A 26,105-nucleotide genomic window follows, 5' to 3' on the forward strand; every position below is an offset into this window, starting at 1 on the left:
TAGTTTTCATTGTATAGATCTTTCACCTCTTTCATTAATTTGATTCCCAATTATCTTATTTTTTTAGGTTATTGTGAATGGGGTAGTTTTTCTCATTTCCTTCTCAGAGGCTTTGTCACTGATATACAGAAATGCCTTTGATTTATGGGTGTTGATTTTATATCCTGCTACTTTGCTGAATTCATTTATTAGTTCTAGAAGTTTTCTGATGGATTTTTTGGGTCTTCTAGGTATAAAATCATATCATTGGCAAATAGTGCTAATTTGAGTTCTTTTCCTATGGGTATCTCTTTAATTTCTTTCATCTGTCTAATTGCTCTGGACAGTGTTTCAAGAACTATGTTGAACAGAAGTGGTGAAAAAGAACATCCCTGTCTTGTTCCAGTTTTTAGAGGAAATGCCTTCAATTTTTCTCCATTTAGAATGATGTTGGTCTGAGGCTTAGTGTAGATAGCCTTTATAATGTTGAGGTATGTTCATGTTATCCCTAGTTTTTCTAGTGTTTTGAACATGAAGGGGTGCTATATTTTGTCAAATGCTTCTTCTGTTTCTATTGAGATAATTTTATCTTTATTATCTATTGAGTTGATTCTTACCTTTATTACATTTATTGATTTCCGTATGTTGAACCAACCTTGTATCCCTGGGATGAATCCCATTTGATCATGGAGCACAATCTTTTTTATATGTTTTTGTATTTGATTTGCCAGAATCTTATTGAGAATTTTTGCATCTATGTTCATTAGAGATATTGGTCTGAAGTTTTCTGTCTTTGATGTATCTTTGCCTGGTTTTGGGATCAGGGTGATATTGGCCTCATAGAATGAGTTTGGAATTACTGCCTCTTTTTTTTATTTCCTGAAATAAATCAAAGAGTATTGGTATTAGTTCTTATTTAAAGGTCTTGTCGGACTTCACTGTGTATCCATCTGCTCTTGGGCTTTTCTTGGTTGGTAAGCTTCTGATGGTTTCTTCTATTTCCTCACTTGGTCTTGCTCTGTTTAAATTGTGTATATCTTCCTGACACAATCTGGGCAAATCGTATGACTTAAGAAATTTGTTGATGCCTTCAATGTCTTCTATTTTATTGGAGTATAAGATTTCAAAATAATTTCTAATTATCCTCTGTATTTCTGGTGTCTGTTGTGATATTTCCTTTTTCATCACATATGCTTGTAATTTGAGTTCTCTCTCTCCTTCTCTTCATTAGCGTGGCTAAGGGTCTGTCAATTGGATGGAGTTACCTGTTCTTGGGCACTGCCGATTCTCACAGGCACACGTTGAGTATAAAGTTTTGAACTTTTGTCCTCCAGCACTGTTGGCTCTCATCCTGGCCTCATCCACCAGCCATCCCTCACTGCCTTCAACAGTGGGAATCCCTCTTCACAGGCTTAAAACCTGTGGGTTTGTTGGCGGAGCTCAGATGCTCTTTCTGGAGCTTAGGTGCAGATGTGCTCTCTCTCCTTCACTCTCCACTGCTCTGGACTTGGGGAAGCTCATGACCTGCCTCATGGACTTTCTGACCCTCCACCTCTTTTAGCCATCTCCCCACTACTTTCCTCAAAACAACAATACAAGCAAGAAGTCTCCACAAGGCACAGCCTCCTCTATTCCCATGTTCTCCAAAACCTTGAGGGGACCCTGCCTCATTTCTTCCACTTTTATGGCATTAACCAAAGAGAAGGAGAGGTATGTACTGGATTTCTCTCTTTCCCTCTGAACTTCTTCCTTTTCCCAATCTTTAGACAATGATCTCTACTATCACTGTTTATTATAAAACCTGTCCTTTGAGACTGACTTCTAATACACACAGTCACATTTTTTGAGACTCAAAAACTTCTTCTCAGCCTACTGTCTGCCTTGGAATAAAAGAATACATAACTGACCCAATTTCTCTGCTAGCATATGTCTGTCCAAAGGCCCAGTGTCCCCTGGTTTCTGCCAGAAGAGTCAGGCAATGTCATATGTCAACAGGGACTTTGCAGACATGAAACACATCTATTAATACAAAAATAATACTCAACTACAATGGTAGCAGCAGTATGCACAAAAAAAATTATTCATTTTTTCAAAGAACCAACTTTTTGTTTTGTCAATTTTTTCACTTGTTTATTCTATTTTGATTTCATTGATTTCAGCTCTAATTTTAATTATTTCTTGCCTTCGACTGCTTTTGCTGCTGATTTGTTCTTCTTTTTCTAGGGCTTTGAGATGTAGTGTGAGATCATTTATTTGTTGACTTTTCCTTCTTTTAAGAAATGAACTCCATGCAATGAATTTTCCTCTTAGTACTGCTTTTATAGTGTCCAAGAGATTTTGATATGTTGTGTCTATGTTTTCATTTACCTCTAAGAATTTTTAATCTTCCCCTTGATGTCTTCTGCAACCCATTGTTTATTTGGTAGCATATTGTTTAGTCTACAGGTGATGGGGAAATTTTTATTTTTTATTTTGTCATTGATTTCCAATTTGATTCCATTATGATCTGATAAACTACACGGTAATATCTCTAGTTTTTTTGTATTTGCTAAGAGTTGCTTTGTGGCATAGTATATGATCTATTTTAGAGAAGGATCCATGTGCTGCTGAGAAGAAAGTGTATTCACTTGATGCAGGTTGAAATATTCTATATATGTCAGTTAAGTCTAAGTTATTGATTGTGTTATTGAGTTCTATAGTTTCTTTATTCAACTTTTGTTTGGAAGATCTATCCAGTGGTGAGAGAGGTGTGTTAAAGTCACCCAAGACCATTGTGTTGTGGTCAATTTGACTCATGAACTAAAGAAGAGTTTGTTTGATAAACATGCTCCATCATTGTTTAGGGCATATATATTTATGATTGTTATGTCTTGTTGATGTATGGTTCCCTTGAGCAGTATGTAATGCCCATTTTTATCCCTTTTGATTAACTTGGCTTGAAGTCTACTTTTTTTGATATGAGTATGGAAACCCCTGCTTGCTTCCACAGTCGATGTGAGTGGTATGATTTTTCCCAACATTTCACCTTCAGTCTATGTATGTCTTTTCCTATCAGATGAGTCTCCTGGAGCAAGCAGCATATTGTTGGGTCTTTTTAATCCAATCTGCTAGCCTATGTCTTTTGATTGATGAGTTTAAGCCATTAACATTTAAGGTTACTATTGAGACATGGTTTGTATTTCCAGCCACATTTGTTTATTTTTATTATTTAACTTGACTTGATTTTCCTCTTTGATTAGTTTTCCTTTAGTGTACTACCTTCCTCTGCTGATTTTCATTGTTGTTTTTCATTTCCTCTTCATGAAATATTTTGCCAAGGATGTTTTGTACTGCCTTTTTTCTAGCTATAAATTCTTTTAAATTTTGGTAAAAGTTGCCCTCTACCACTTTTGTTATCGTGGAAGATTTTGATTTCATCTTCAATTCTAAAGCTTAATGTACTGGATAAAGATTCTTGGTTGGGCTTTCCACAAGTCGTCTCTAGCCTACAGTCCTGCTGTCCGGAGCTTCCCATGCCTACAGATCAGCCAGTCGCACAAACAGGCAGGCACTTGGGGGTCGGGGAGATGGGGGGGGAGGGAGGGGGACAGGCAGGGGGAGTTCCAGTTCCAGTTCCGGTTCTTTGTGCAGCTGCAGCAGCAGCTCAGGGAAGATTGTGGCCCAGCGGGTTTCCAGTCTGTGGCTCCGAGCAGCAGAGCCAGAGCCTCCTAAGGGGCGGGTGCAGTGGCTGCTACCGGCCCAGGTGGAACTCCGGGACCTCCTGTGTAAATGGGCCTGGCTCTGGGTCAAGGGCTATACCACTCCCCGATGCCCGGAGCGGCCTATCCGAGACCAGTATGCTGCCAGGCAGCCGAATGACACCTCAGGGACCTTCCATGGGACCTCCTGACTATGAGGGAAACCCTTCTGTCCAACCTTGCCTGGCCCAGTCAGGAATGGACCAGTCCTGCAAGATCCAGCAGATCCAGCAGGTCCAACAGCAGGCGGTCCAAAATCGAAACCACAATGCAAAGAAAAAGAGATGGCTGACAAAATTCTACCTCAAAGGATTCCTGAACTGGTACCAGAATCCCAGGCCTATATGGATCTTTTGGCTTTTGAAAGGAAATTGGACCAGATATCATGAGAAAATGGCTAGATATCCAGGAGGTCTTGAAACGTCCCATCAAGTCAGCCTTGTCCAAATATGATGCCACAAAACAAAAGAGGAAATTTTCTTCCTTTTTTAAGTCCTTAGTGATTGAACTGGACAAAGACTTGTATGGGCCAGACAACCATCTGGTAGAATGGCACAGGACGGCCACTACCCAGGAGATGGATGGCTTCCAGTTGAAGTGATCAGGAGATGTGAATGGATGGTTTATTGTCCTACTGATGCTGGATTATCGGAAGTGGATGATACCTTGAAGACTCAGATGAATTCTTTCCTGCTGTCCACTGCCAGTCAACAGGAGATTGCTACTCTAGACAACGAGATTCACGAAACAATAGAAACTATCAACCAGCTGAAGACCCAGCAGGAGTTCATGCTGAGCTTTGCCATATATCCTCGGGGTTTCATCAATGATTGGCTTCAGTCCCAGTGCTGGGACCTCAAGACCATGACTGATGTGGTAGGTAACCCAGAGGAGGAACAACGAGCTGAGTTCTATTTCTAACCTTGGGCTCAGGAGGCCGTGTGCCGATACTTTTACTCCAAGGTGCAGCAGAGACAACAAGAATTAGAGCAAGCCCTGGGAATCCGGACTACATAGGGCTTCTCCTATAGCCCTAATTTGGCTGCTCCAGTTATTTGTGCTGTGCTGTGCTGTGCTGCCTGCCTCATAGCACCTGCCTTGGTCTTGCTTGGGGCCTTTCAGGGGATGCTGTTGGTTCAAGGACAACACCAGAATGAAGAGGGTCTCACATTTCTGTCTCACAAGACACCTCTTATCTTCTTCTCCCATCCCATCTCTTCCTACCCCTCAGCTTCCCCTTGCCCCACAAAGTTCCTATGTGCCTCTATCCTCCCCTGATCTACACAGAACCTCTAGATAGTGGTAGAGAGAGAAACTGTAGTGGTAATCAATGCTCTGAATGGACTGGGCCTAAGACCAGATGGTCTTTAATGGGACCAGCTACACTGATCCTCGCCTTCAGAGACCCAGGAGTTGGGAATTGTAGCCCCCTCCTCCAAGACTCAGGCCTTGGGGCGCTCTATAAGGTAGTTTATTTTGGCCCTCCTAATAACAGAATCCAATTTCCTTCCTTCCCTTGTCAGGTTTAGAGCAAACTCTCCCTTCACTTGTTGCCCTCTAGCACTAAAGGAACCCTGGCTCTTGGGCTCCACTGAGCCCCAGGTCAGTCCCCAGTCCTCTACTGTCTCAGTGCTTCTCTGACTCCTTAGTAGGGGTCTTCTTACATCAGTATTGGGATTTGTTCTTGAACTATTGCTCTCTCCTACACACTCCTTATTACAATTTATTACAAGGTTCATTATAGCCTTTCCCTTTTCTTATAATTTCCTTCTCAAACAATGAAAAACCTATTTCTCTACCTAAAATGCATTTACTTATTTATTTAATTTAATATACATAGATGGTAGTCACAGAATTAATAACCCATGCCCCTGTAAAATCATAAACAAGACAACAACATTTCTACATTCAAAGTACTGTTACTTAAGGCTAAAAGTTACCTAAGGCTGTTCTTTGGTTCCCATGCTCTTCAGGATGGTTGTTTAGTCATTTTTAATACAAGTAGGTTCATTTTACCGTATGTATTCATTTGGGGTCCCCTGTCCACAATCCTAATTGGTTTCAATTACTTATTTTATTTGATACATATATCATTACTGATTTTAAGAACTGAAGCTATATATACAGTAAGTGTATAACTTCATTATCATCACCATTGTGTCCTTATTCTCCTTTATTTCCTTCCCATTCCTACTCATTACCTTTGGGTAATTCATTTAATCAGATTTCTGGTACAAATGAGTAGAACACAAATGTACTTCCTTATATCTTCTTTCATATACAGATACTGCCTTCTACTGTTTTGCATTTTGTTATTTTTTATTACTAAAAATAACTTTAAAGATAAGTTCATAGAATTTCATATGTCTTTTTCCTGTTCTTCTATATTATTTTTTGGTATTCTGCCCCTCCATTTGTGAGATTTCTTTATGTATTAGGCATATCAATCACTTGTGGTAGATGTTGTGAACATTTTCTTCCACTTTGTCAAATGTCCTTTGATGTCTGTCATGGTGCTTTTGGCTATAACACTTTTAAAATGTTTTATGTATTCAAATTAATTAATATTTTCAATTATCACTTCTGGACTTTCAATAAGAATTAGAAAGATTTTACCTACAATAAGGTTAAGAGATAATTCACTTACATTTACTTCTAGTAGCTTGTATGATTTCATTTTTTATACTTAGATGCCTAATCCATTACTTTGGAGTACAATATAAGATATGGTGTAAGATATCTTTTTCTGTAAAGTCATGAAATTTTCCCAGAACCATTTATTTTAAATTCTGCTCTAGCCCAGGCATTTGAGATACTATATTTATCATATGCTAAATTTCCATATGTACTTGAATTTACTTATGGGCATTTAATCCTATTCCATTGGTCTCTTGGTCCATTCAAGCTTGAACACCACAATGTTTTACTTATAAAGGCTACCTAGCATCCTAGCAGTTTTCTGTGTCTAGTAGGGCTAGTCCTCACTTACAGTTTTCTTTCTTTTTTTCTATGTTTTTTTGACTATTGTTATGTGTTTGCTTTTCTGAATGAAATTCGCCATCAACTCATTTAACTCCATAAATGGGAGATTGGTACTTTTATTGATATTGCATTGTTTGTACATTAATGTACAGTGAACCATTGCTTTTACAATGCTGAGTTTTTATGCAACAACAGGGAAAGTCTTTGCTTGTTAGCTCTACTTGTGTTTCATTAGCATCTAAATTTTTTCATGGTACAGGTTTTGCACATCTCTCACTACAGTTCCTTGTTGCAACTGGAATGGTAATTTTGATGTAAGCCACTAAGGTTAGGAGTGGTTTGTCATAAGCTGACAGATCTAATTACCAAAATCCACTGTCACCTATAGAAAAATCAAGTTGGAAATATGACTGCATTATCTTGAGAAAAAGGGGATAAATGATGAGTGAGAATTGGTTTAAGTTCCTCAGAAACAAGATAATACTGAAGAGCATAATATTTTTTCTTATATCTATAGAGACTTTTTAAATTAAACAAAAGATATAAAAACATAATGCTTTTAAGGTTTACAATGAAAAAAAAATGAGTGTTATAGAACACAACACAAATTGCCTGTTAATTTTCACAAGCTGTTTTGTTAAAGGAAAGGGGTAAATATTGAGAAAAGAAACTCAAGATGATAGAATGTTTCTATTAGATATCACATTAGTAACATTAAGAATGAAGAATAGAAAAGCTTTCTATTGTAAGATTACCATATTGTATCAACTCCAGAGAGCATATTCCACTTTACATATCTGTAGAAGTTATCATGAAAGGTCACCACCTTAACTGCACAAATACATTACTATGTAAAACTAAGTCTCACACATTTAGTTCAAACCCTTTTACCATCTGTTGCATGCGTTTTATGCATTTTAATTATTTGGGAGACTTGCAGAAGATCTACATTTTAAAAAATGCCTTCTGTCACCACAGGCAATCTAACAATTGTATGATTCATAGTAATCTCTCAGATAAACATCTCTAACAAAACCTGGAGAAAAACAGAATTAAGTTTGATTCATTCTGGATTCTAGCAGTGGGAAATCCATGATCAACCTAACCTTACAAATATAGTGAATAACTACTAGTGATATTTACAAGAGACGTGTCTCCAGATTTTTGAAAGATCTTTATATTTGTTTAGAGTTTTTGGAAATAACCTATCAAAAATTAGGACAATAGGACAAAATCCCATTTGTCTGTGAGACAATAAATTGGTAATCTCATCCACTAAATGCACAAACCCTAAAAGGTATCTAACAAATGTCCCAAAGTTATGTAGTTAAGTTTACATACAAAATTCACAAGAGAGGTTTTTTAAGCTGTCACTCAATATCTACTTGCCTAATTTTAGGCAAAATTTAACAAGTTGTTATAGGTTTTCCACCAGATATTTAGAAGAACGGAAGAAGGACATAGGGAATAAGAAGGTGAGAAGATGGGAGTACTTGATGCACTAATAGCTGAGAATTTTCCATAATTAATAATCAGCATTGAAGTACACATCCAGGAAGCTCAGAGAATACCAAATAGGATATGTACACAAAATCTACCCACAGGAATAACTTGTTCAAACTACAAAAAAATTCCAATAAGCCTAAGAAAAAATACCCTTCTAATAATATAACAAAGAGCAAGAATTACCTTACAGATTTTTCTCCAAAACAATTCAAGTAATAGAATACAGTGAAATATTTTCAATATTGAAAGGCAAAAATCACCAACATAGAATTTCATATGGAACATAATTATCTTTCAAAATCCAAGGAGAAATAAAGGCATTCATAAACAAATAAATGAGGAAATTTGTCAATAATAAACTTTCCTTGCAAGAAATGTTTTTTAAAAAAAGTTTTATAGAAAGAATGATGGTCTGTTAAAAACTTGGCTGTACATAAAGAAAGGAAAGGATTAGAGAAGGACTAAATTAAAATAAACTCAAATATTTTATCTTTCTTATTCTAACAGATAACAGTGTGCTCAAAATAACAGCAACAATGTATGTGGTGTCTGCAACTTCAAAAACAACAATGTTATAAGGTATGAAAGGGAAGAATTCAGAATACCTACACCATTCATAAAACAATATACTGTTATTTGAAAGAATAAGATTAGTAGTAAATGCATATTGCCAAACTCTATGACACCACTAAAAAAATTTTTAAAGAATTATATTTGAAGCTAGTTGTGTAGCTCAGTCATACAGCATGTAGTAATATTCACGAGGTCCTGTGTTCAATCTCCAACAACAACAACAACAAAGTATTAAGTAATATGCTAAAGAGAAAACAAAGTGGAATTATATAAAATACTCAATTAAAATCCGAAAGTGAGTAGAAGGAGAAAAAATAAGAAACATAAGGCTAGGGTTGTGGCTCAGTGGTAGAGTGCTCGCCTAGCATATGTGAGGCCCTGGGTTCGATCCTCAGCACCACATAAAGATCAGTAAATAAAGGCATTGTGTCCTTTTACAACTAAAAAATATTAAAAAAAAAAAAAAAAAAAAAAGAATCAGACTTGGCTTCCTCATTCCAACAAAACTGTCAATCAAATTTTGAGGAGGAGAAACATAGAACAAGGGCAATGAATAGAAAAATCACAACTATTTAATTATATCAATAACCACTATATATATATAAAAAGTTATATAGTTAAGTTTACATACAAAATTCACAAGAGAGGTTTTTTAAGCTTTCACTCAATATCTACTTGCCATTAATTAAAAGATGGACTGTCTGGATGATCAAAAAAATCAAGACCCAGTTATATCTTGTCTATAAGAAATCTACTTTAAATATAGAAGCAATAGTAGATTAAAAGTAGAGACATGAAGAAAGATACACCAAGCTGGCATTAATCAAAAGAAAACTGAACTGGAAGCTCTAACTTGCAATAAGAAAGGGAGGGACTGGGACTGCTGTTCAGTGGTTTAGAGTGCTTGCCAATATGCCTTTGGCCCTGGATGGTTCAATCTCCAATACTAAGAGAAAAAAAGAAAAAGGAAAAAAAGTATAATAAAACAATAAAGAAAGAAGGGGGGAGTAAGTTAAAAATATACAGTTTGGGATATAAGAAATACAATTGTCTTTGTTCATAGATAATGTATTCATATGTGTGGAAAATTCCAAGGAATAACAAACAAAATCCTGGAACTAATAAATAAGTGTTGTAAAATTTCAGGATACAAGGTTACTATTGTTATCTTACATAGAAAAAAAAAAAAACCCATCAACTGTAATGTGAAAGTAAACTCACAATGCCATTTAAATTACCATCCAAAAAGTGAAATACTTAGGTATAAATCCAGCAAAATATGAACAACATTTATATGAGGAAAACTGCAAAACTCTGATGAAATAAATCAAAGAAATGGAATATCCTTGTATAAAATGACTCAGTATTATCAAGATGTGAATTCTCCCAAACTTGATCTAAAAATTCAATGCAATCCCAATAAAATTCCCAGTAAATCATGTTGTAAGTATCAATGAGATGATTTTAAAATTCCATGGGGAGGCTGAAGACTCAGAACGGCCAATCCAACAAAAAAAGATAATACCTAGCTTCAGGATGCACTATAAAATAATCAAGATAATGTGGTACTGTTGGAAGAATAGACAAATTGATTAACAGAAGAGAATAGAGAGTTCGGAAACAGACAAGATAAACATAATCAACTCATCTCTGGCAAGGAAGCAAAACAATCCAGTGAAAAAGAAAAGTCTTTTCAACAATGGCACAGGCACAATAGGCCATCCACATACAAAAGAAAAAGAAAAAAGAACTTGAACACTGACCTTATGCTCTTCACTAGACATAAAACGTAGATCTATAAAACTTCTAGGAGAAAACACTAAGTCTAAATGATGGCAGGTTTGGCAATACATTTTTCAGATATGAGTATAATACTTGCTAAAAAAATGGACTTTGTTAAAATTAAAATTTCTGCTGTGAAAAACATGCTGCTAAAAAATGAAAATGAAAGCCAGAGTTGGAAAAAATATGTGCAAAACTCATATTTGATAAAGTACTGCTATTCAACATATATGAAGAACTCTTAAAATTCAACAATAAGAAAAGAATTCAATTAAGAGTGGGTAATAGATTTGAACCCAAAGGTCTCCAAGAAAGATAGTCTGGTGCCAAATATGTATATGAAACATCATATACGATACTTAACATCATATGTTATCAAGGAATTATAACTCAAGTTAAAATAACAATGAAGTATCACTATACATCTAAAAAGAAGGAGGTTTAAAACTCAAACATTAGCAAATGCTGTTGAGGAAACAGAGCAAAAGGAATTTTCATTCATCACTGATAGGAATGCAAAATGGTATAGGCACTCTGGAGGGAAGTTTGGAAGTTTCTTACAAAGCTAAACATAGCCTAACCATACAATCCAGCAATTATACTCTTGGTATTTGCTAAGTGAGTTGAAAAGTTATGTTCAAGCAAAAATCCTGCATACAACTCAAAACTATAAACTCTTAGAAGAAAACATAGAATAAAATCATCATAACATTGGATTTAGAAAAGGTTTTCTAAATATAATACCAAAAGCACAGACAAAATAAATAAAAAAAATAGACAAATTGGATGACATCATAATTAAAGATTTCTGGGCATCAAAGTAGAAAATTGAGAAGTAATCATTGGAATGGGATAGGGGAAAACAGCACCTGTTGGAATGAAAAAAAGTATTTATAAATAATATATCTGATAAGGGGTTAATATAAAGAACTCTTACTATTCTACAACAAAAAAAGAATCCATAAAGACATTTCTGCAAAGATGATTTTCAAATGGCCAGCAAACATATTTTAAAAAAAAAAAAAATCATCACTGATCATTAGGGGAGAACAAAACTTCAATGAAATATCACCTCATACTCAAGATGCTATTATCAAACCACAGAAAATGGTAAGTGTTGGTTAGGAGAAATAGAAACTTTGTACATTATGGCTGGGAATATAATGTGCTGCAGCTACTATGGAAAATATGGTGGTTCCTCAAAAACTGGGCTGGGGATATAGTTCACGTGGTAGAGTGCTTGCCTCACATGCACAATGCGCTGGGTTCAACCTCCAGCACCACAAAAATAAAAAAAATTAAAAAAAACCCTTAGAGCCTTAGAGATATGATTCAGCAATTCCACTTCTGGCAAAAAAGGTAGGATCCAAAAAATATTCACAAATCCATATTCATAGAAACACTATTCATAGTATTCAAGAGGTAGAAGCAACCCAAGTGTCCATCAATGGATGAATAAACAAAATATAATATATACAGCAATAGAATATTACTCAGGAAATAAATCTGACCCATGCTGTCTGTATAGATGAATCTTGAGGACATTTCACTAAGTGAAATAAATCAGACATGCAAAGAAAGATAAATATTCCATACAATTGAACTTATATGAGGCATTCACAGTAGTCATATTTATAGAAACAGAAAAGAGCATTATGGTTGCCAGGATCAAGGGATAGAGAAAAATGGGGATGTATAATTTAAGGGATATTTCAGTTTTTCAAGATTAAAAAAAATCTGGAAATTGGTTTCACAACAATGTGAATATACTTATTACTGAATTAATAACATACTTAGAAAGAGTTAAGATAGTAAATTTTGTTATATAGTTTTACAATTTAAAATTTTTATAAACCTAAACATACTGTTTATAGTAGCTTTATCATAATAACCAAAGGGTAGAAACAGCCAAGACAGGTAAACAGGGAAACAGTTGGTACATCCATATAATAGGATATTATTCCTCAGCAATACAAAGAAATAAGCTATCAAGTCATGACACAACATGGAAGAACTGTAAATGTATACTGCTTAGTGAAAGAAGTCAGTCTGAAAAGGCTACATACTATATGATTCCAACCATATAACATCTGAAAAAGGCAAAACTATAAAACCATTAAAAATATTAATGGTTACTATGGGTTGGGAGAAGGGGAGGGATAAGGACAAGTAGGTGAAGCACAGGAGATATTTAGGGTAGTGAAACTATCCTATATGACACAGTAGTAGTGAATATATAACATTATGCATCTGCAAAACCCATATAATTGTATGACACAAGAATGACCCCTAAGTTTACGTAAACCAAGGACAATAGTTAATAATTTATCAATATTGAGTCATCAATTGTAACAAACAAATAACAGTAAGGCAAGAAGGTCATGATATGGGAAAATGTATGGGTATGTATATGATTGGAAATATGGGAACACCCTGGATTTTCTGCTCAATTTTTCTATAAACTTAAAACTGCTCTAAAAAGTACATCCTATTAATTTAAGACAAGACACCCATTATTCTCATTTTAGATTCCTCCTTCTTATAGTGCTATGAAAAACATTACTGATCAGAGCATCTCTTTGGCTGGTATTTCATTCTTTATTCATCAATTTACTAATTCAATGCTCAAATATTTATACTGTTTGTAAACTTATGATCATCCATTCACAATTTTAAAAATATAACTTCCTATATGTCATTTTACTCCCTTTTTGAAATATTTCATTACATTATTTTCATATTAAGAGTCTATAAATTATATGTTGTACAAGCTAAATTTTGTAATAAATTATTAGAGCCTCTCTCATAGAGTCATCCTGGAGTTATTTTTATAGGTTAGTATGAAGAAAAATCAGTCACCATGATATGTACAAATTGAGCCCATCCAATTTTAGTTCATATTTCTTTTGACTGATGAATTATTCAATCTATTTGATCAATTAATATTAATGATTATTATATTATATGTAGTACATACTATAGTGAGGAAGACAGTATTAGCAGCTCTTGGAACATAGGAGAATCTTAATAAAGTTTTCAGTTTCTCAAGTTAATATTTTTTACATACATAGAAAATATTTTAGAGGGTGCAATTCACTGAAAGATTAATTATAATTATGAAATTATAGGACTTCAAGATTTTATTTTTGTAATAGGAAAAATGTTTTAGAATAATATTCAGATCAAATAAATGGTTTTGCTTTTAAGGATGCTCTTTAGGACTGTGAGGAAACATGTAATTGCGTAGAAAAGTAGGAATACTGGAAATAAATCATTCAGTACAAAAACCAAATGTCATGACATTGTTAATAACTGGTTGCTATATAAATGGCTTAGATAAATGCTATAGGAATTCTGAGGAGGTTCAAAAAAGAAAACAACCCTATGGTTTGGAATGGACTAACTTCACAAAAGAAAAATGAGATCTTGTAGGAGTATAAGCAAAATGCAAAAGGAAAAAAAAATCATAATATGCTGAAGAATGCATTTGTTAACCTGTTTAGCTAGAGTGGTTGATTTCACAAGCTGGAGGCTAAAGCCAAAACCAGAAATGTAGAGTGGGGCAAAATTAAAGATCTTGAATTCCAGGCTAATGAATTTATATATTAACAACAGACAATACAAGGCACTGAAAGTTTTTTAGGTCAAAGCAATATGATGAAGTAAATAGTTGTATGCAGTTCACATTAGATTAGGTAGAGGTGCAGACCAGAAGGACAGTTAAGTAGCTGTATGGAAAATTTTTATAGTGTGGTAGAAAAAGCAACTGAATTGGGAAAAGTCAGCCCCATCCCCTACCCCCAGGGTAGGGGTAGAGGGAAGGAGAAAGAACGGGAAGGGAAGAGAAGAGAAAAGAAAGAAGCAGAGAGAGAGAAAGTAGATGGGTTCAAAGGTGAATCCAAGTTTTTGAAGCTAGAAAAATATGAAAAGGACAAAAATGGTTTTAGAAATGTTAAATTTGCTCTGTCTGAGAGGTCTCCAGGTAGAAATGCACATTAGATAATTTGATAATACCAGAATTAGAGCTAAGCTGTGAGTTAACACTAAAAAGAAATATTCTAAAACTAGCTTCAAAGAAGTGATATTTGAAGCTCTTCAAAGGAGAAACTATCTGTAGAGAGACAATAATACAAGACCATCGGAAATTTTGAGAACCTACTTCTAGGGCACAGATGAATAAACAAACAACATTAAAGCACATGGGCACATTCTCTCTCTCTCTCTCTCTCTCTCTCTCTCTCTCTCTCTCTCTTCTCTCTCTCTCTCTCTCTCTCTCTCTCTCTCTCTCTCACACACACACACACACACACACACACACAGTAAATAATCACCGAGGAAAGAACCATCATGGGAGCCAAGGAAAATATTGTTGCCTCTCCCATATTATCATGAAAATCTTCCCTATAATCCATATCCCTCTCTGATAACTTCAGAATCCTATAACCATCACAAAACATTTATTTTAAAAACATTTATTTTCTTTGTACAAAGGATATTAGACATCAAAGGACAATCAGTGATAACAGTATTTAACCCTTCATTTATGATAGATCATCCATTATTCATACATAATTCAGTAATAAACCAAAATGAAAATAATGTTATGACTTGAACCTGAAATCATACTGGATTGATGTTAAGGCCTTAATGTTAAGCCTTGTGCAATGGCACTTATTATTTCTTTAAAATGGAAGGAAGTTAATTCCTTTCTAAAAATCATAGCAACAATAACATCAGAGATTAGAGTCCTGAACTTAATGTCCTACCGAGGACGTATCTAGTATAGAAACATGGCCTATAAAGTCAGACAGGCAGGGTAACATGACCTAAAAATTAAGGATTTCCAATTTCCACACTGATAACTTAGGGGTTTTCATTCATCCATCAATATGTTCATTCATTTATTCAAATAGCCACTATGTGTTAGACATTGAGAAGACAAATAGGAATATGCCACATCCCTGCTATCTCTGGCATTATTGTCTTTAAAACACATTTGGATTCTAGGAAAGACAAAATTGGACATATTAGTTATATTAATTATTTATCTAAAGATGCAAAATTGGAAGTCAGTCAAAATAGAAAGTCATATTCATGAAAGAATTTCAGTATACTACACTTTGCTCTAAAGAAAGACTTTTATACTGTGAATAAGTAGCCCCACTGGCTCCTTTCTCATTACTTCTAAATCATCCTTAGTAGTTTACTTAGCCTTGGTCATCCTAATATCATGTAGGTATCCGTTTCCTTCAAGAACAGGAGCATAAAGAAGCATAAATTAATATTCTCTTAAACAAAATTGGGTATTATTTGAAATCCATGCCTTAAAAACTTTGGTAGCAAACTCCTAGTAATGTACAAAACATTAAACTCTGTACAAACTCAAGATTTAAAATCCCTCAGGATTGAGAACCATCTGTTCATGATGACCCTTACAGAGAATTACATCAACTATTGCAAAGTAGTTTCATTTATCCCGGTCAGAAACTGTGTTTCAGACACTGCCTCTCAGTAGTTGGCAATCAGCAACCCCAGCAATTATACAATCTTCAATCTTCAAAAGAAAAAGTTGTTTCAGAAAAGCAGAAATTACAGATAGTAGTTGAAATTAACCTGATGACTCACATAGAAAGCAACCTAAAATATAAGAAATAAATAGTACAAATAAAATGGATATGATAGGACTTTTAAAATTTACAAACTAAACTTTTTGAACAATTATACTATAAATTAACTTAAAAATTTGAAGGGAAACTAAAAACTGTATTAAAGAGTTATGTATAAAACTTAAGTTAAAAGAACCCTTTTATCATATTATTAAGGTAATAACAAGGAAGATATGCAGTGAATTAGAAATACTATCAATACATAAACTAAAATATCTGTGTACACTAGTTAAGCAATATTGCAAGTAAAAAATAACCCTTGAAAAAGGCAGAATATGAAAGGCACATAGGAAACATATTCCTTAAATTACTGTTTATTTATTTCATTTAGAAATGGAACCAAAAGAAGCAATGAAAAAGCTATAACAAATGTTATGTTCCACACCTACCTTGTTTTTCAAGATAATTTAAATAATTTCTGACTACACACGAAAAAAGGACAAAACTATTTCTTAAATAAAGATTTTTTAAAGCAAGGATAATTATAACTTTGACATCAGCATAGTAGTTCTAAATTAAAACTATTAATTATAATTAAAATGTTGAAATATTAAAATGGTAAAAAATCTTTTAAAGCCTGCATATTAATAATGGAAATTTATTCTGCTTGTTTTCAGAAAAGGGTATCATGGATTTTAAAAAGCTTCCCAAAATGAGTTCAACCACAATAGAAAAAAAAGTATTAATAAAATGTGGTGAGACAGATTCCAAAGAGGCTACAGAATCTCCTATCTTTAAAATTAATAAAATCAGGAACACATTTATCTTGACTTGTTTAAATGAAGCCAGATTGAAGGCTTAAAGCTGAATTAGGTGAAAGCTGATAATCCTTTTTCATCAGTCATGTCTGTGGATTCCCTAGACAAAGAGTACTAAAAAGGAAGAAAGTTTTAACATTCTTTACACTACTAGTAAACAATCAAAATTTAAAATAGCATACGGATGCAAAGATATTTCTAACAATATATTATATATTTATTATTTTAGTTTTTAGTTGGACACAATAGTTTTATTTTGTTTATTTATATTTGTGCTGAGGATCGAACCCAGGGCCTCACACGTGCTAGGCGAGCACTCTACCGCTGAGCCACAACCCAGCCCATAACACTATATTATTATGAAGAAAAATTAAATATACATATATGAAAGATAAGACAAATAAATGGTGGGAACCCCAGAAGAAATTTTGCTTTTTTTTTCCAGATGGGGTCTTGCTGTGTTGTGCAGGCTGGTCCCAAACTCCTACACTCAAGTGATCCTGCTGCCTGATCCTCTCAAGGAGCTGAGACTACAGATGTACACTACCGCATCCAGCTTAGAATTATTTAAGGCAGTTGCATCTATTAAGCCAATTATCTTTCTTTAATCGGAATGAAATGTTTGAGATTATAATTTCAAACATCATATATTTTACATATATATCACTTTTTATATTATATCTATCACATTTTTCATTTGATATATTTCAAATATATATCTATGTATATAAATGTGCACACGTTTTACATACATAAATATATCATTTTTTTAATTAAAGAATGAATCTCACCAGAATTTTCAAATCAAAATAATGTACTCTAATTCTAACCTAAAATACAAGATTTTACTTGTGAAGCACATAGCCATGAGGTTTCCCAGAGCTCTTCTCTTTTCACTTGGGGATGGGCATAGGGGAGATGCAAAGAAAAAAAAGCTCATCCTTAAGGAATTCACATTGTAGCATTATGTAGAAAAGTAATTATGGCACTCATGCTAAATATTAAAATAGAAGTTTACACAAAGTTTTCCCAGAGATCATACTGAAATGAGTTATAAGCTGACTGCTAGGGAAAGATGACTAACAATGCAGCCAAAAGCATATGAGGCCAGAATCTCCCAAAGAAAGTTTCAGTAGAGTTCACAGAGAAAACTTTAAAAGGTTTTTAAAGTTTTACTAAATTACATATTGAATCTATCCTGATAGGTTCATTCTCAGTGCCTATAGAATTTCAATTTGTTGATCATATTCTTGTCACATAAAAAGTTATCCTGCAACAAAAGCCAGCCAATATGCTCATCATACAAAAAGAGAACACAAACCATGTAGTGTTTCAGGTCAATGCTGATGTTATCAGTCCAAAATCAGACATGACCAAGTCATCAGCCCCATGGGGAATGAAAAAGAGCCCTTTACCTTTAACAAGCTTTTTAAATATTTGGTAGATCTCACACTATTAAGAAATAAGGAAGCATGGGTATACAGTCTTGGGGAATAGGCCTGTCCTTTCCCTCCAATTCTTATTGCAGTTAAAATAATTTTACCTCACTTCTTCACAGAGCAACTGACAAATCATTTCTCCAAACTGGCATAGGGTGGTGAAATTAGAATTCAGAACAAGAGTCAGCAGGAAAAAATGAGGGCTGGGGAATGGCTTCTTCCTTTTTGATACTACATATGAAAATATTGGCTTCTCTTTGTTATATGTACCAGATTTACAAATAACTAATACACGTTAGATCTAAAATTCTAAACTTCTTTTTATCAAGGACCTATTTTTTCTCATTATAATACATTTTATCTTTTGCCAAACACAGAACATTTATACTACCTCTTTTTTGAAGGAAAAAAACTCCTTGATCATTTTCTAATAGATTTTCAGTTTTATACAATCAGAAATCACTTGCTGGAGCATTTGTATTGTTTTCTTTTTCTTTTTTTTTTTAAGAGAGAGAGAGAGAGAATTTTTTAATATTTATTTTTTAGTTTTCGGCGGACACAACATCTTTATTTGTATGTGGTGCTGAGGATCAAACCCAGCGCTGCGCACATGACAGGCGAGCGCGCTACGGCTTGAGCCACATCCCCAGCCCAGTTGTATTGTTTTCTTTAAGGATCAATGTAATAACCTCACATGGTATATTCTCATTAATATCAGCACACTGATTATATTTGACAGAAATTATCATAGGCTCTAGGAACTGGATAGTCACTAACCCAACAGTGTCACCAGAACGACAGAATAGTTGAAATTCTGGGCATCTTTCCATATCAAAATTCAGAAATTGATTTTCCTCTCCCTTTTTTATTTACACTTTGAACACACTGATTTTGTTTAATTGTGCTAAAGCATCTAGGTCACCTGCAACCCACTAGGAAGGATTTCCATTGGCTTTTTCTGTCTAATGACTGTATTCCTTGCCAGGCATGATGGCACATACCTAAAACACCAGCAATTCAGGAGGTTGGGGCAGAAGGATCACAAATTTGAGTCCAGCTTCAGTAACTTAGCAAGACCCTGTCTCAAAAATAAAACACAAAAAGGGCTGTGGATGTGGCTCAGTAGTTAAGAACCCCTGGGTTCAATCCCCAGTGCCAAAAAAAAAAAACAAAACTATAGTCCTGAAATTGTTTTCATTTCTCACTTAAGAGGACTGTTTTCTTTACAGTAATCACTGATTTGCTAAAGTCTTCACTCCTCCTCTTACTATTCCTAGAACTGTCTTCTCAAACATTTGTTTAAAAAAACTATTTTTCCTAATTATTTTCGTGGCAGTTCATTGCAATTATATCAGAAAATAAAAAATTGATTGGCATATATCTATAATTATATTTATATTTATATTTTATCTATGCCTACCCATTTATTCCAATTTTAACCAATGATCAAAGCACATTAAGTCATTTGGTTAACATGAAAGGGTTGTCAATGCATGGAAAATTAATGTAATCATAAAATAATATATATAAATAATTGCATTAAGAATACATAAGCTTTTAATAATAGAAGCACATAAGTTTATGTATAATCCATATGAGAATCAGTATCTGGAATAACTGAAAATAGATAATACTAAAGTAGAGGACAAAAAAAGTCAGGATGAAAAAATATTCAAAAGATTTACTCACTGTTGAACAATGTAATTTATTCAACACATTTTCAAAAATCTACTATCAAATGCAATATAACTAATTATATTCACAGAATAATAAGTCCTGTTTAATAGACCAGATATTTTATTGAATTACAAAAATTAAAAAAGTAAAACTACATAAGACTTTTTTTTTAAGTACATTTTTAGTAAACCAAAACATCTGCAACATGGAAAAGCATACATAAAGTATGTAGCCTAGTGAATGAAGAATTTAAACATAAATGTTAAGCTATAGGAAAGCAAAATCAATTAACAGTGTAATTACCAAGGTGATCTTAAAGGTACTGTTCAAGATTAATTTTTTTTTACCCTGGAATCAGCTTGAAAATGATACTTTTGTTTTTCTCTCAAAAATAATTGTAAAATTGTGCTCAAAAACATGAGAATCCAAATCAAAACAGTATTTATAGAGAACATTCTTTATAGGAAGCAGTTAAAATTCGTGGTCTAAGTCTCACAGCTAAGTCTATGAAAACAACATATTCCTTTATTTTCTGCCTAGGATTTAAATGCCAAATTCTTAACCAGGACTGATAGCAAATTCCCGATATCTATTAAGTTGAGAAATAAAACCTATGGATCCTCTATAGTACAATGCACGTAATGCCATGCACATTAAATTAGATTCAATGGACATCTCCTCTTTACTTTATTCTCACTCTAAATGTAAGGCTCCAAACCTCTAAGTTAAAGAATCCAGAGGCGAGGTCATAGCTCAGCAGTAGAGTGCTCCTCTAGTTAACAGACTAAGTAATCAACTGGCTCAAAATGCCATTTACAGTAAATCTATCTTGAAATTTTTAAAAATTTAAGAATAGCTATAGTATTTTTAAAAAAGCATGCCAAGCTAAGTCCAGAAGGCATATCAAAGCATATCAATGTGTGATTAGCAGTCTATTGTCCATTTTATTTTTTTCCTTCTTTTTTAATTCTATTTTTTTAGTTGTTGATAGAACTTTATTTTTATTTATTTACATGTGGTGCTAAGAATTGAAACCAGTGCCTCACACATGCTAGGCAAGAGCTCTACCACTGAGCCACCACCCCAGCCCTGCTTCTTTTCTTTTTTATTTGTTCTTATTAGTTATACATGAGAATAGAGTATATTTTGATATATTATATATAGAGAGAGTATAACTTCTCATTCTTCTGGTTGTATTGGCCATGTAATCACGTATGCACATAGGAAAGTAATGTCCAATTCACTCTTTCTTTTTCCTATTTCCAATGCCTCCCTTCCCTTCAATTCCCTTTGTCTAATCCAAAGTACTTCTGATTTTCCCTACCACCCCTTTACTGTGAGTTAGCATCTGCATATAATAGAGAACATTTAGTCTTTGGTTTTGGGGGGATTGGCTTATTGCATTTAGCATGATAGTCTCCAGTTCCATCCATTTACTGGCAAATGCCATAATTTCATTTCTCTTTATGGCTGAGTAGTATTCCATTGTGTACTTGTACCACATTTTCTTTTTCCATTCATCTGTTGAAGGGCACACAGGCTGGTTTCATACCTTAGCTATTGTGAATTCAGCTGCTATAAAACTTAACACCAAAAAAAACAAATGACCCAATAAATAAATGAGCAAATGAACTGAACAGGTACTTCACAGAAGAAGAAATACAGTCAGTCAACAAATATATGAAAAACTGTTCAACACTTCTAGCAATTAGAGAAATAAAAATTAAAACTACACTGAGATTTCATCTCACTCCAGTCAGAATGGCAATTATCAAGAATATAAGTAACAATAAATGTTGGTGAGGATGTAGGGAAAAAAGTACCGCAAATTGGTGCAACCACTATGTTGCAGTATGGAGATTCCTTAGAAAACTTGGAATGGAACCACCATTGACCCAGTTATCCTACGCCTCAATTTATATCCAAAGGACTTAAAATCAGCATACTGCAGTGACACAGTCACATCAATGTTTATAGTCCATTTTATATGGACTTAGAAATGGGGAGTTCAGTATCATGAGTCCTGAGCATAGACTCACAAATTTGTCTGCTGACCTTTATATATGTTCATCTTTTCTTTTATTACATAAGCATTCCTTTGTTTGATAACAAATAATACTCTTTATATTCCTTTGAGAATGAATCTATCTATAAATATTTGGTGTGGAATGATAGAGACATTTTGCTTTAGCGAATATCACTCATCTGAATTCCATTTCATTAAGATTTTGAGAAGTTGATTTAAGTGTTATATACATACACAAAATACACTCCCAATGCAACAGTTAAGCCTATTGTATCAATCTTGTTCTATTCACCAATGATTATTTATCCAATCATAAAAATAATCCACAAAAAAAATTGCAAATAGCTCAATACAAGAGTATTTGCTTTTGTGTAGGTGTCCGTCTTAACAGTTACAAAATCAAGACCCCAGTTTCCCATACAAGGACACATAGATGGCTTCCTTATAGGCTATGCCACAGACACATGAAAAAAATTGATAACCGGATTTCTAGAGTGTCACTTAATACTGTGTATCAAGAGCCTTAAAAACATGCTTATCTTTGACTCTGAGATTCCTTTGTAAGAATTCATCCTAAAATAATAATTGTGAAAGTATCCAAAGACGTGTAAAAATTAATTCTCAGAGCTAGAATGTAGGTCAGTGGTAGAGCTCCTGCCCAGCATGTGTCCTGGATTCAATTCCCAGAATGGCAAAAAAAAAAAAAAAGAAAGAAAATTTATAACAATACAAATTTATAACAAAATTCTCTATTTCAATGTTTAAATGTTTAAATGTTGCAATAGAGGATAAAGCAGCTCATGTATGGTAGGTAGGAAGGTAGGTAGGTAGATAGATAGATAGATAGATAGATACACACACAACATACATACATACATAAATATAATATGGTTATTGAACATTATGTTTTAGAAGGTACTTTATGATGCAGGAAGATTATTAGGTGTTGTGAACAAAGGGAAAAAGAGGCTCTAAAACAAGTAGAGTATGGTCCCACTTTTCAAGAATTAAAAATAAATTTATGTGTACAAAAAGATTTAAAGAAAATACACCAAAATCTAACTACAGTTAAACGATGAGGTGGCGGAATTACAGGTGTTTTCAATTTTATTCATATTGCTTCTCTGAATTTTCTACTTTTTAAAATAAATGTGGGGTTGGGGGACGTAGCTCAGTTGGTAGAGTACTTGCCTAGCATGCACAAGGTCCCAGGTTCAATCCCCAGCACCACCAAAAAAATAAAATTTTTTTTTAAAAATATGTATTACTTCCATTTTGAAAAGGCACATTTCCTTTAAGATATACCAGCAAGTAAGAGTAGCATGTAAAACATGAAAAAAATACACGAAGAATTATAATTTTTTTGAAAAAAACAATTGGAGGATATTTTTCATCTACTATATAATATAAAGGAAATTTCTGTGGTCCTGAGCCATCTTATATGATTTGCTAGTTTCAGAATCACAACCAGTCATCTAATTCCCAAATCCCTACCCCTCTTTTAAAATAGAAGACATTACTATCACCACTGCAGTTTCTTCTGTGTCATCTTCATTCTTTCCTTTTGGCAAATTCATAAGTAACTGGATTCTTCATAATTTTTCTTCTCTTTCACCATTTTGCTTTCTCATTACTAAAGAAATGTTCTACTAATAAAAAACTACCTTAAAAATATTTTATCTGAATTGATTCTAGCTAAGTGTTTTCCTTTAAAAAGAAAACATAAAAGCCAGAAAGCAGAAGAACATTCAAAAGAAAAAAAAAACTGAAATTGTACATCTGTACTGATCAGAGAGAGAGAGAGAGAATATGAGAATGAATCATTTCTTCCTAACATTTTGGCATCTCTTTAGTTATTTAGTTTAGTTTTTTTAAGACCTGAAAGAACAGTTTATGCTGAAATAAGCCCTAAAGACCATATTGAGGAAAATTAATTACAATACTCATAAGTGTTTGAGTACTGCCAATTCTCTTGTCTTTGTTTTAACTAAATTTCTTTTGCCTTTTTTTAACAATTAACGGCTACCAGGAAACAGTTTTGTACAGTTGTTCCTCTGTATCCATGGGTTCTGCATCTGCAGATTCAAGCAAGCATAGATAAAAAGTATTTGTAAAACAATTGTATCTGTACTTAACATGTACAGATTTTCTTGTAATCATTATTCCCTAAACAATATCCTAAAACAACTATTTACATGCCATTTACATTGTATTTGGTATTATAGATAATCTGGAGATGCTTTAAATTATACGGGAAGATGTGCATAGGATTTATGCAAAAGCTATACTATTATACATAAGACACTTCATCATTATACAAAATACATGTATGAAGATGTGAATTTGGTGTCAACATACCTTATATACAAACAGAGATACGATAAATTGTGGTATAAAGGTGTATTCAGAATTGTAATGCAAAAAAAAATAAGAGAGCTCATGTATAATGGCATAATTTGGCATGAACATATTTTATATACAGAGTTATGAAAAATGGTGCTGTAAATGGATAATTATGAATCTAATGCACTCCACTATTGTTATGTATGTAAGAAATAAATAATAAAAAGAAAATATAAATACATTAGTCCATTAGTTTAGTTATTTAGAATAAAAATTGGCTGAGAAAAAAAAATACCTGCATTCAGGACAAAGATAGTAATTCCAAAAGTAAATTACTAGTACTGAATTGCTACTATATAATATTACAACATGCATAAAGATCCTTTTATTTACTGAATAAGATTTTTTAAGACACAACTTGGGTTTTACTCATTAAAGTAAGCAATAGAATAGGTTACCAGAAGTAAGTTAAATCAGCACAACTTTCTAATTCAAACTCCATGTATGAACCCAATATAAAAAAGTAATCCTTTATTCTACATTCAAAATTCAAGTTTTTACTGGACTCAGTTCTTAACTTCTTTAAGGGGGAAATGGGAAAATCAGAGAGAGGAAAGATGTGAAGTCTGAAACAGGAAAGGGATAGAAGAAGAAGAAGGGATGAAAGATGAGATAGAACAAGAATGACAGAGAAATAGTGTTAGGTCATTGGTTGATAAGAGAAATACACATATACATAAGACACTTCATAATATAGAAGAAGAAATTAAGGAGAAAAAATATGTTATCAAACTCAAGGTTTGGAATTTATCTAGAAAAATATACCGATTTCTTTTCTTTTTCTATTAAAAAAAAAACATGAGAAGACAATACTTCTATGAAAAACACTGTGAATCAGGCAGGGGGACTAAAACATCATACTCATTTAAAATTGATCACTTCAGTTAAAAAAAAAAAAAAAAGAACAAGAACAGCAATCAGCTGCACACATTCTTCTCTTAGAGTGCTTTGATACCTGGAATAAAAAAAAAGTATAGAAAATATTTTCTGTCATAATATTAAATACTAAAAAACAAAACTTTTGCATTTAACAAAAAATTTGATAGTTTCTTCATAGAATCCAATTATACCTGCAAATGCATTTCAAATGAAAGGAAATGTGGTTTCACATGACACCCCACCAATTTTTCTGTTTTTATGAAAACACTCTTCACCAAAGATGACTGGTTTGACAGAAACAAAACTATGAAGAATGTGGTCCCAGAACATTCATCTTCAAGGAGTATGAAACAGTGCAACATCCTAGACCATACAGAACCTGTCAGACTGACAAATTAAATCTGAAAGCCCAAGGAATATAAAGCACAAAAAGAATTAAATGACTTTCAGAGGAAGTGACACCAAAAAAGATCTAATGAGATGAATTCTTACAAAATTATTAGATTATACAGACTTTTTATCAGATCTCAGTACACAAATGCCTTCTGAAGTAATTTATTCAATATGGTAAGATATCACAAAAAAATCCCATTTTCTAATTTATTAGTGTTTGCTACTTAATTACTCTCCTCATATATTCAGCCCAAAGATATTTCCTGAATATCTAATTCATGCCAAGTACTGTGGTATGCATTACT

General features: G+C 33.5%; 1 protein-coding gene and 1 pseudogene across 5 annotated transcripts in view; one reads left to right on the forward strand and one right to left on the reverse strand.

Annotated features, from left to right (window-relative positions):
* Positions 1–26,105, reverse strand: part of Macrod2 (mono-ADP ribosylhydrolase 2) — a 1,986,218-nt gene that overhangs the window by 1,838,394 nt on the left and 121,719 nt on the right. The window lies entirely within an intron of this gene.
* On the forward strand, positions 3,415–4,386 carry LOC114107269 (SWI/SNF-related matrix-associated actin-dependent regulator of chromatin subfamily D member 1 pseudogene; annotated as a pseudogene).

The sequence above is a fragment of the Marmota flaviventris genome, chromosome 2 (genome assembly GCF_047511675.1).
Source record: "Marmota flaviventris isolate mMarFla1 chromosome 2, mMarFla1.hap1, whole genome shotgun sequence".
NCBI classification, from domain to species: Eukaryota; Metazoa; Chordata; class Mammalia; order Rodentia; family Sciuridae; genus Marmota; species Marmota flaviventris.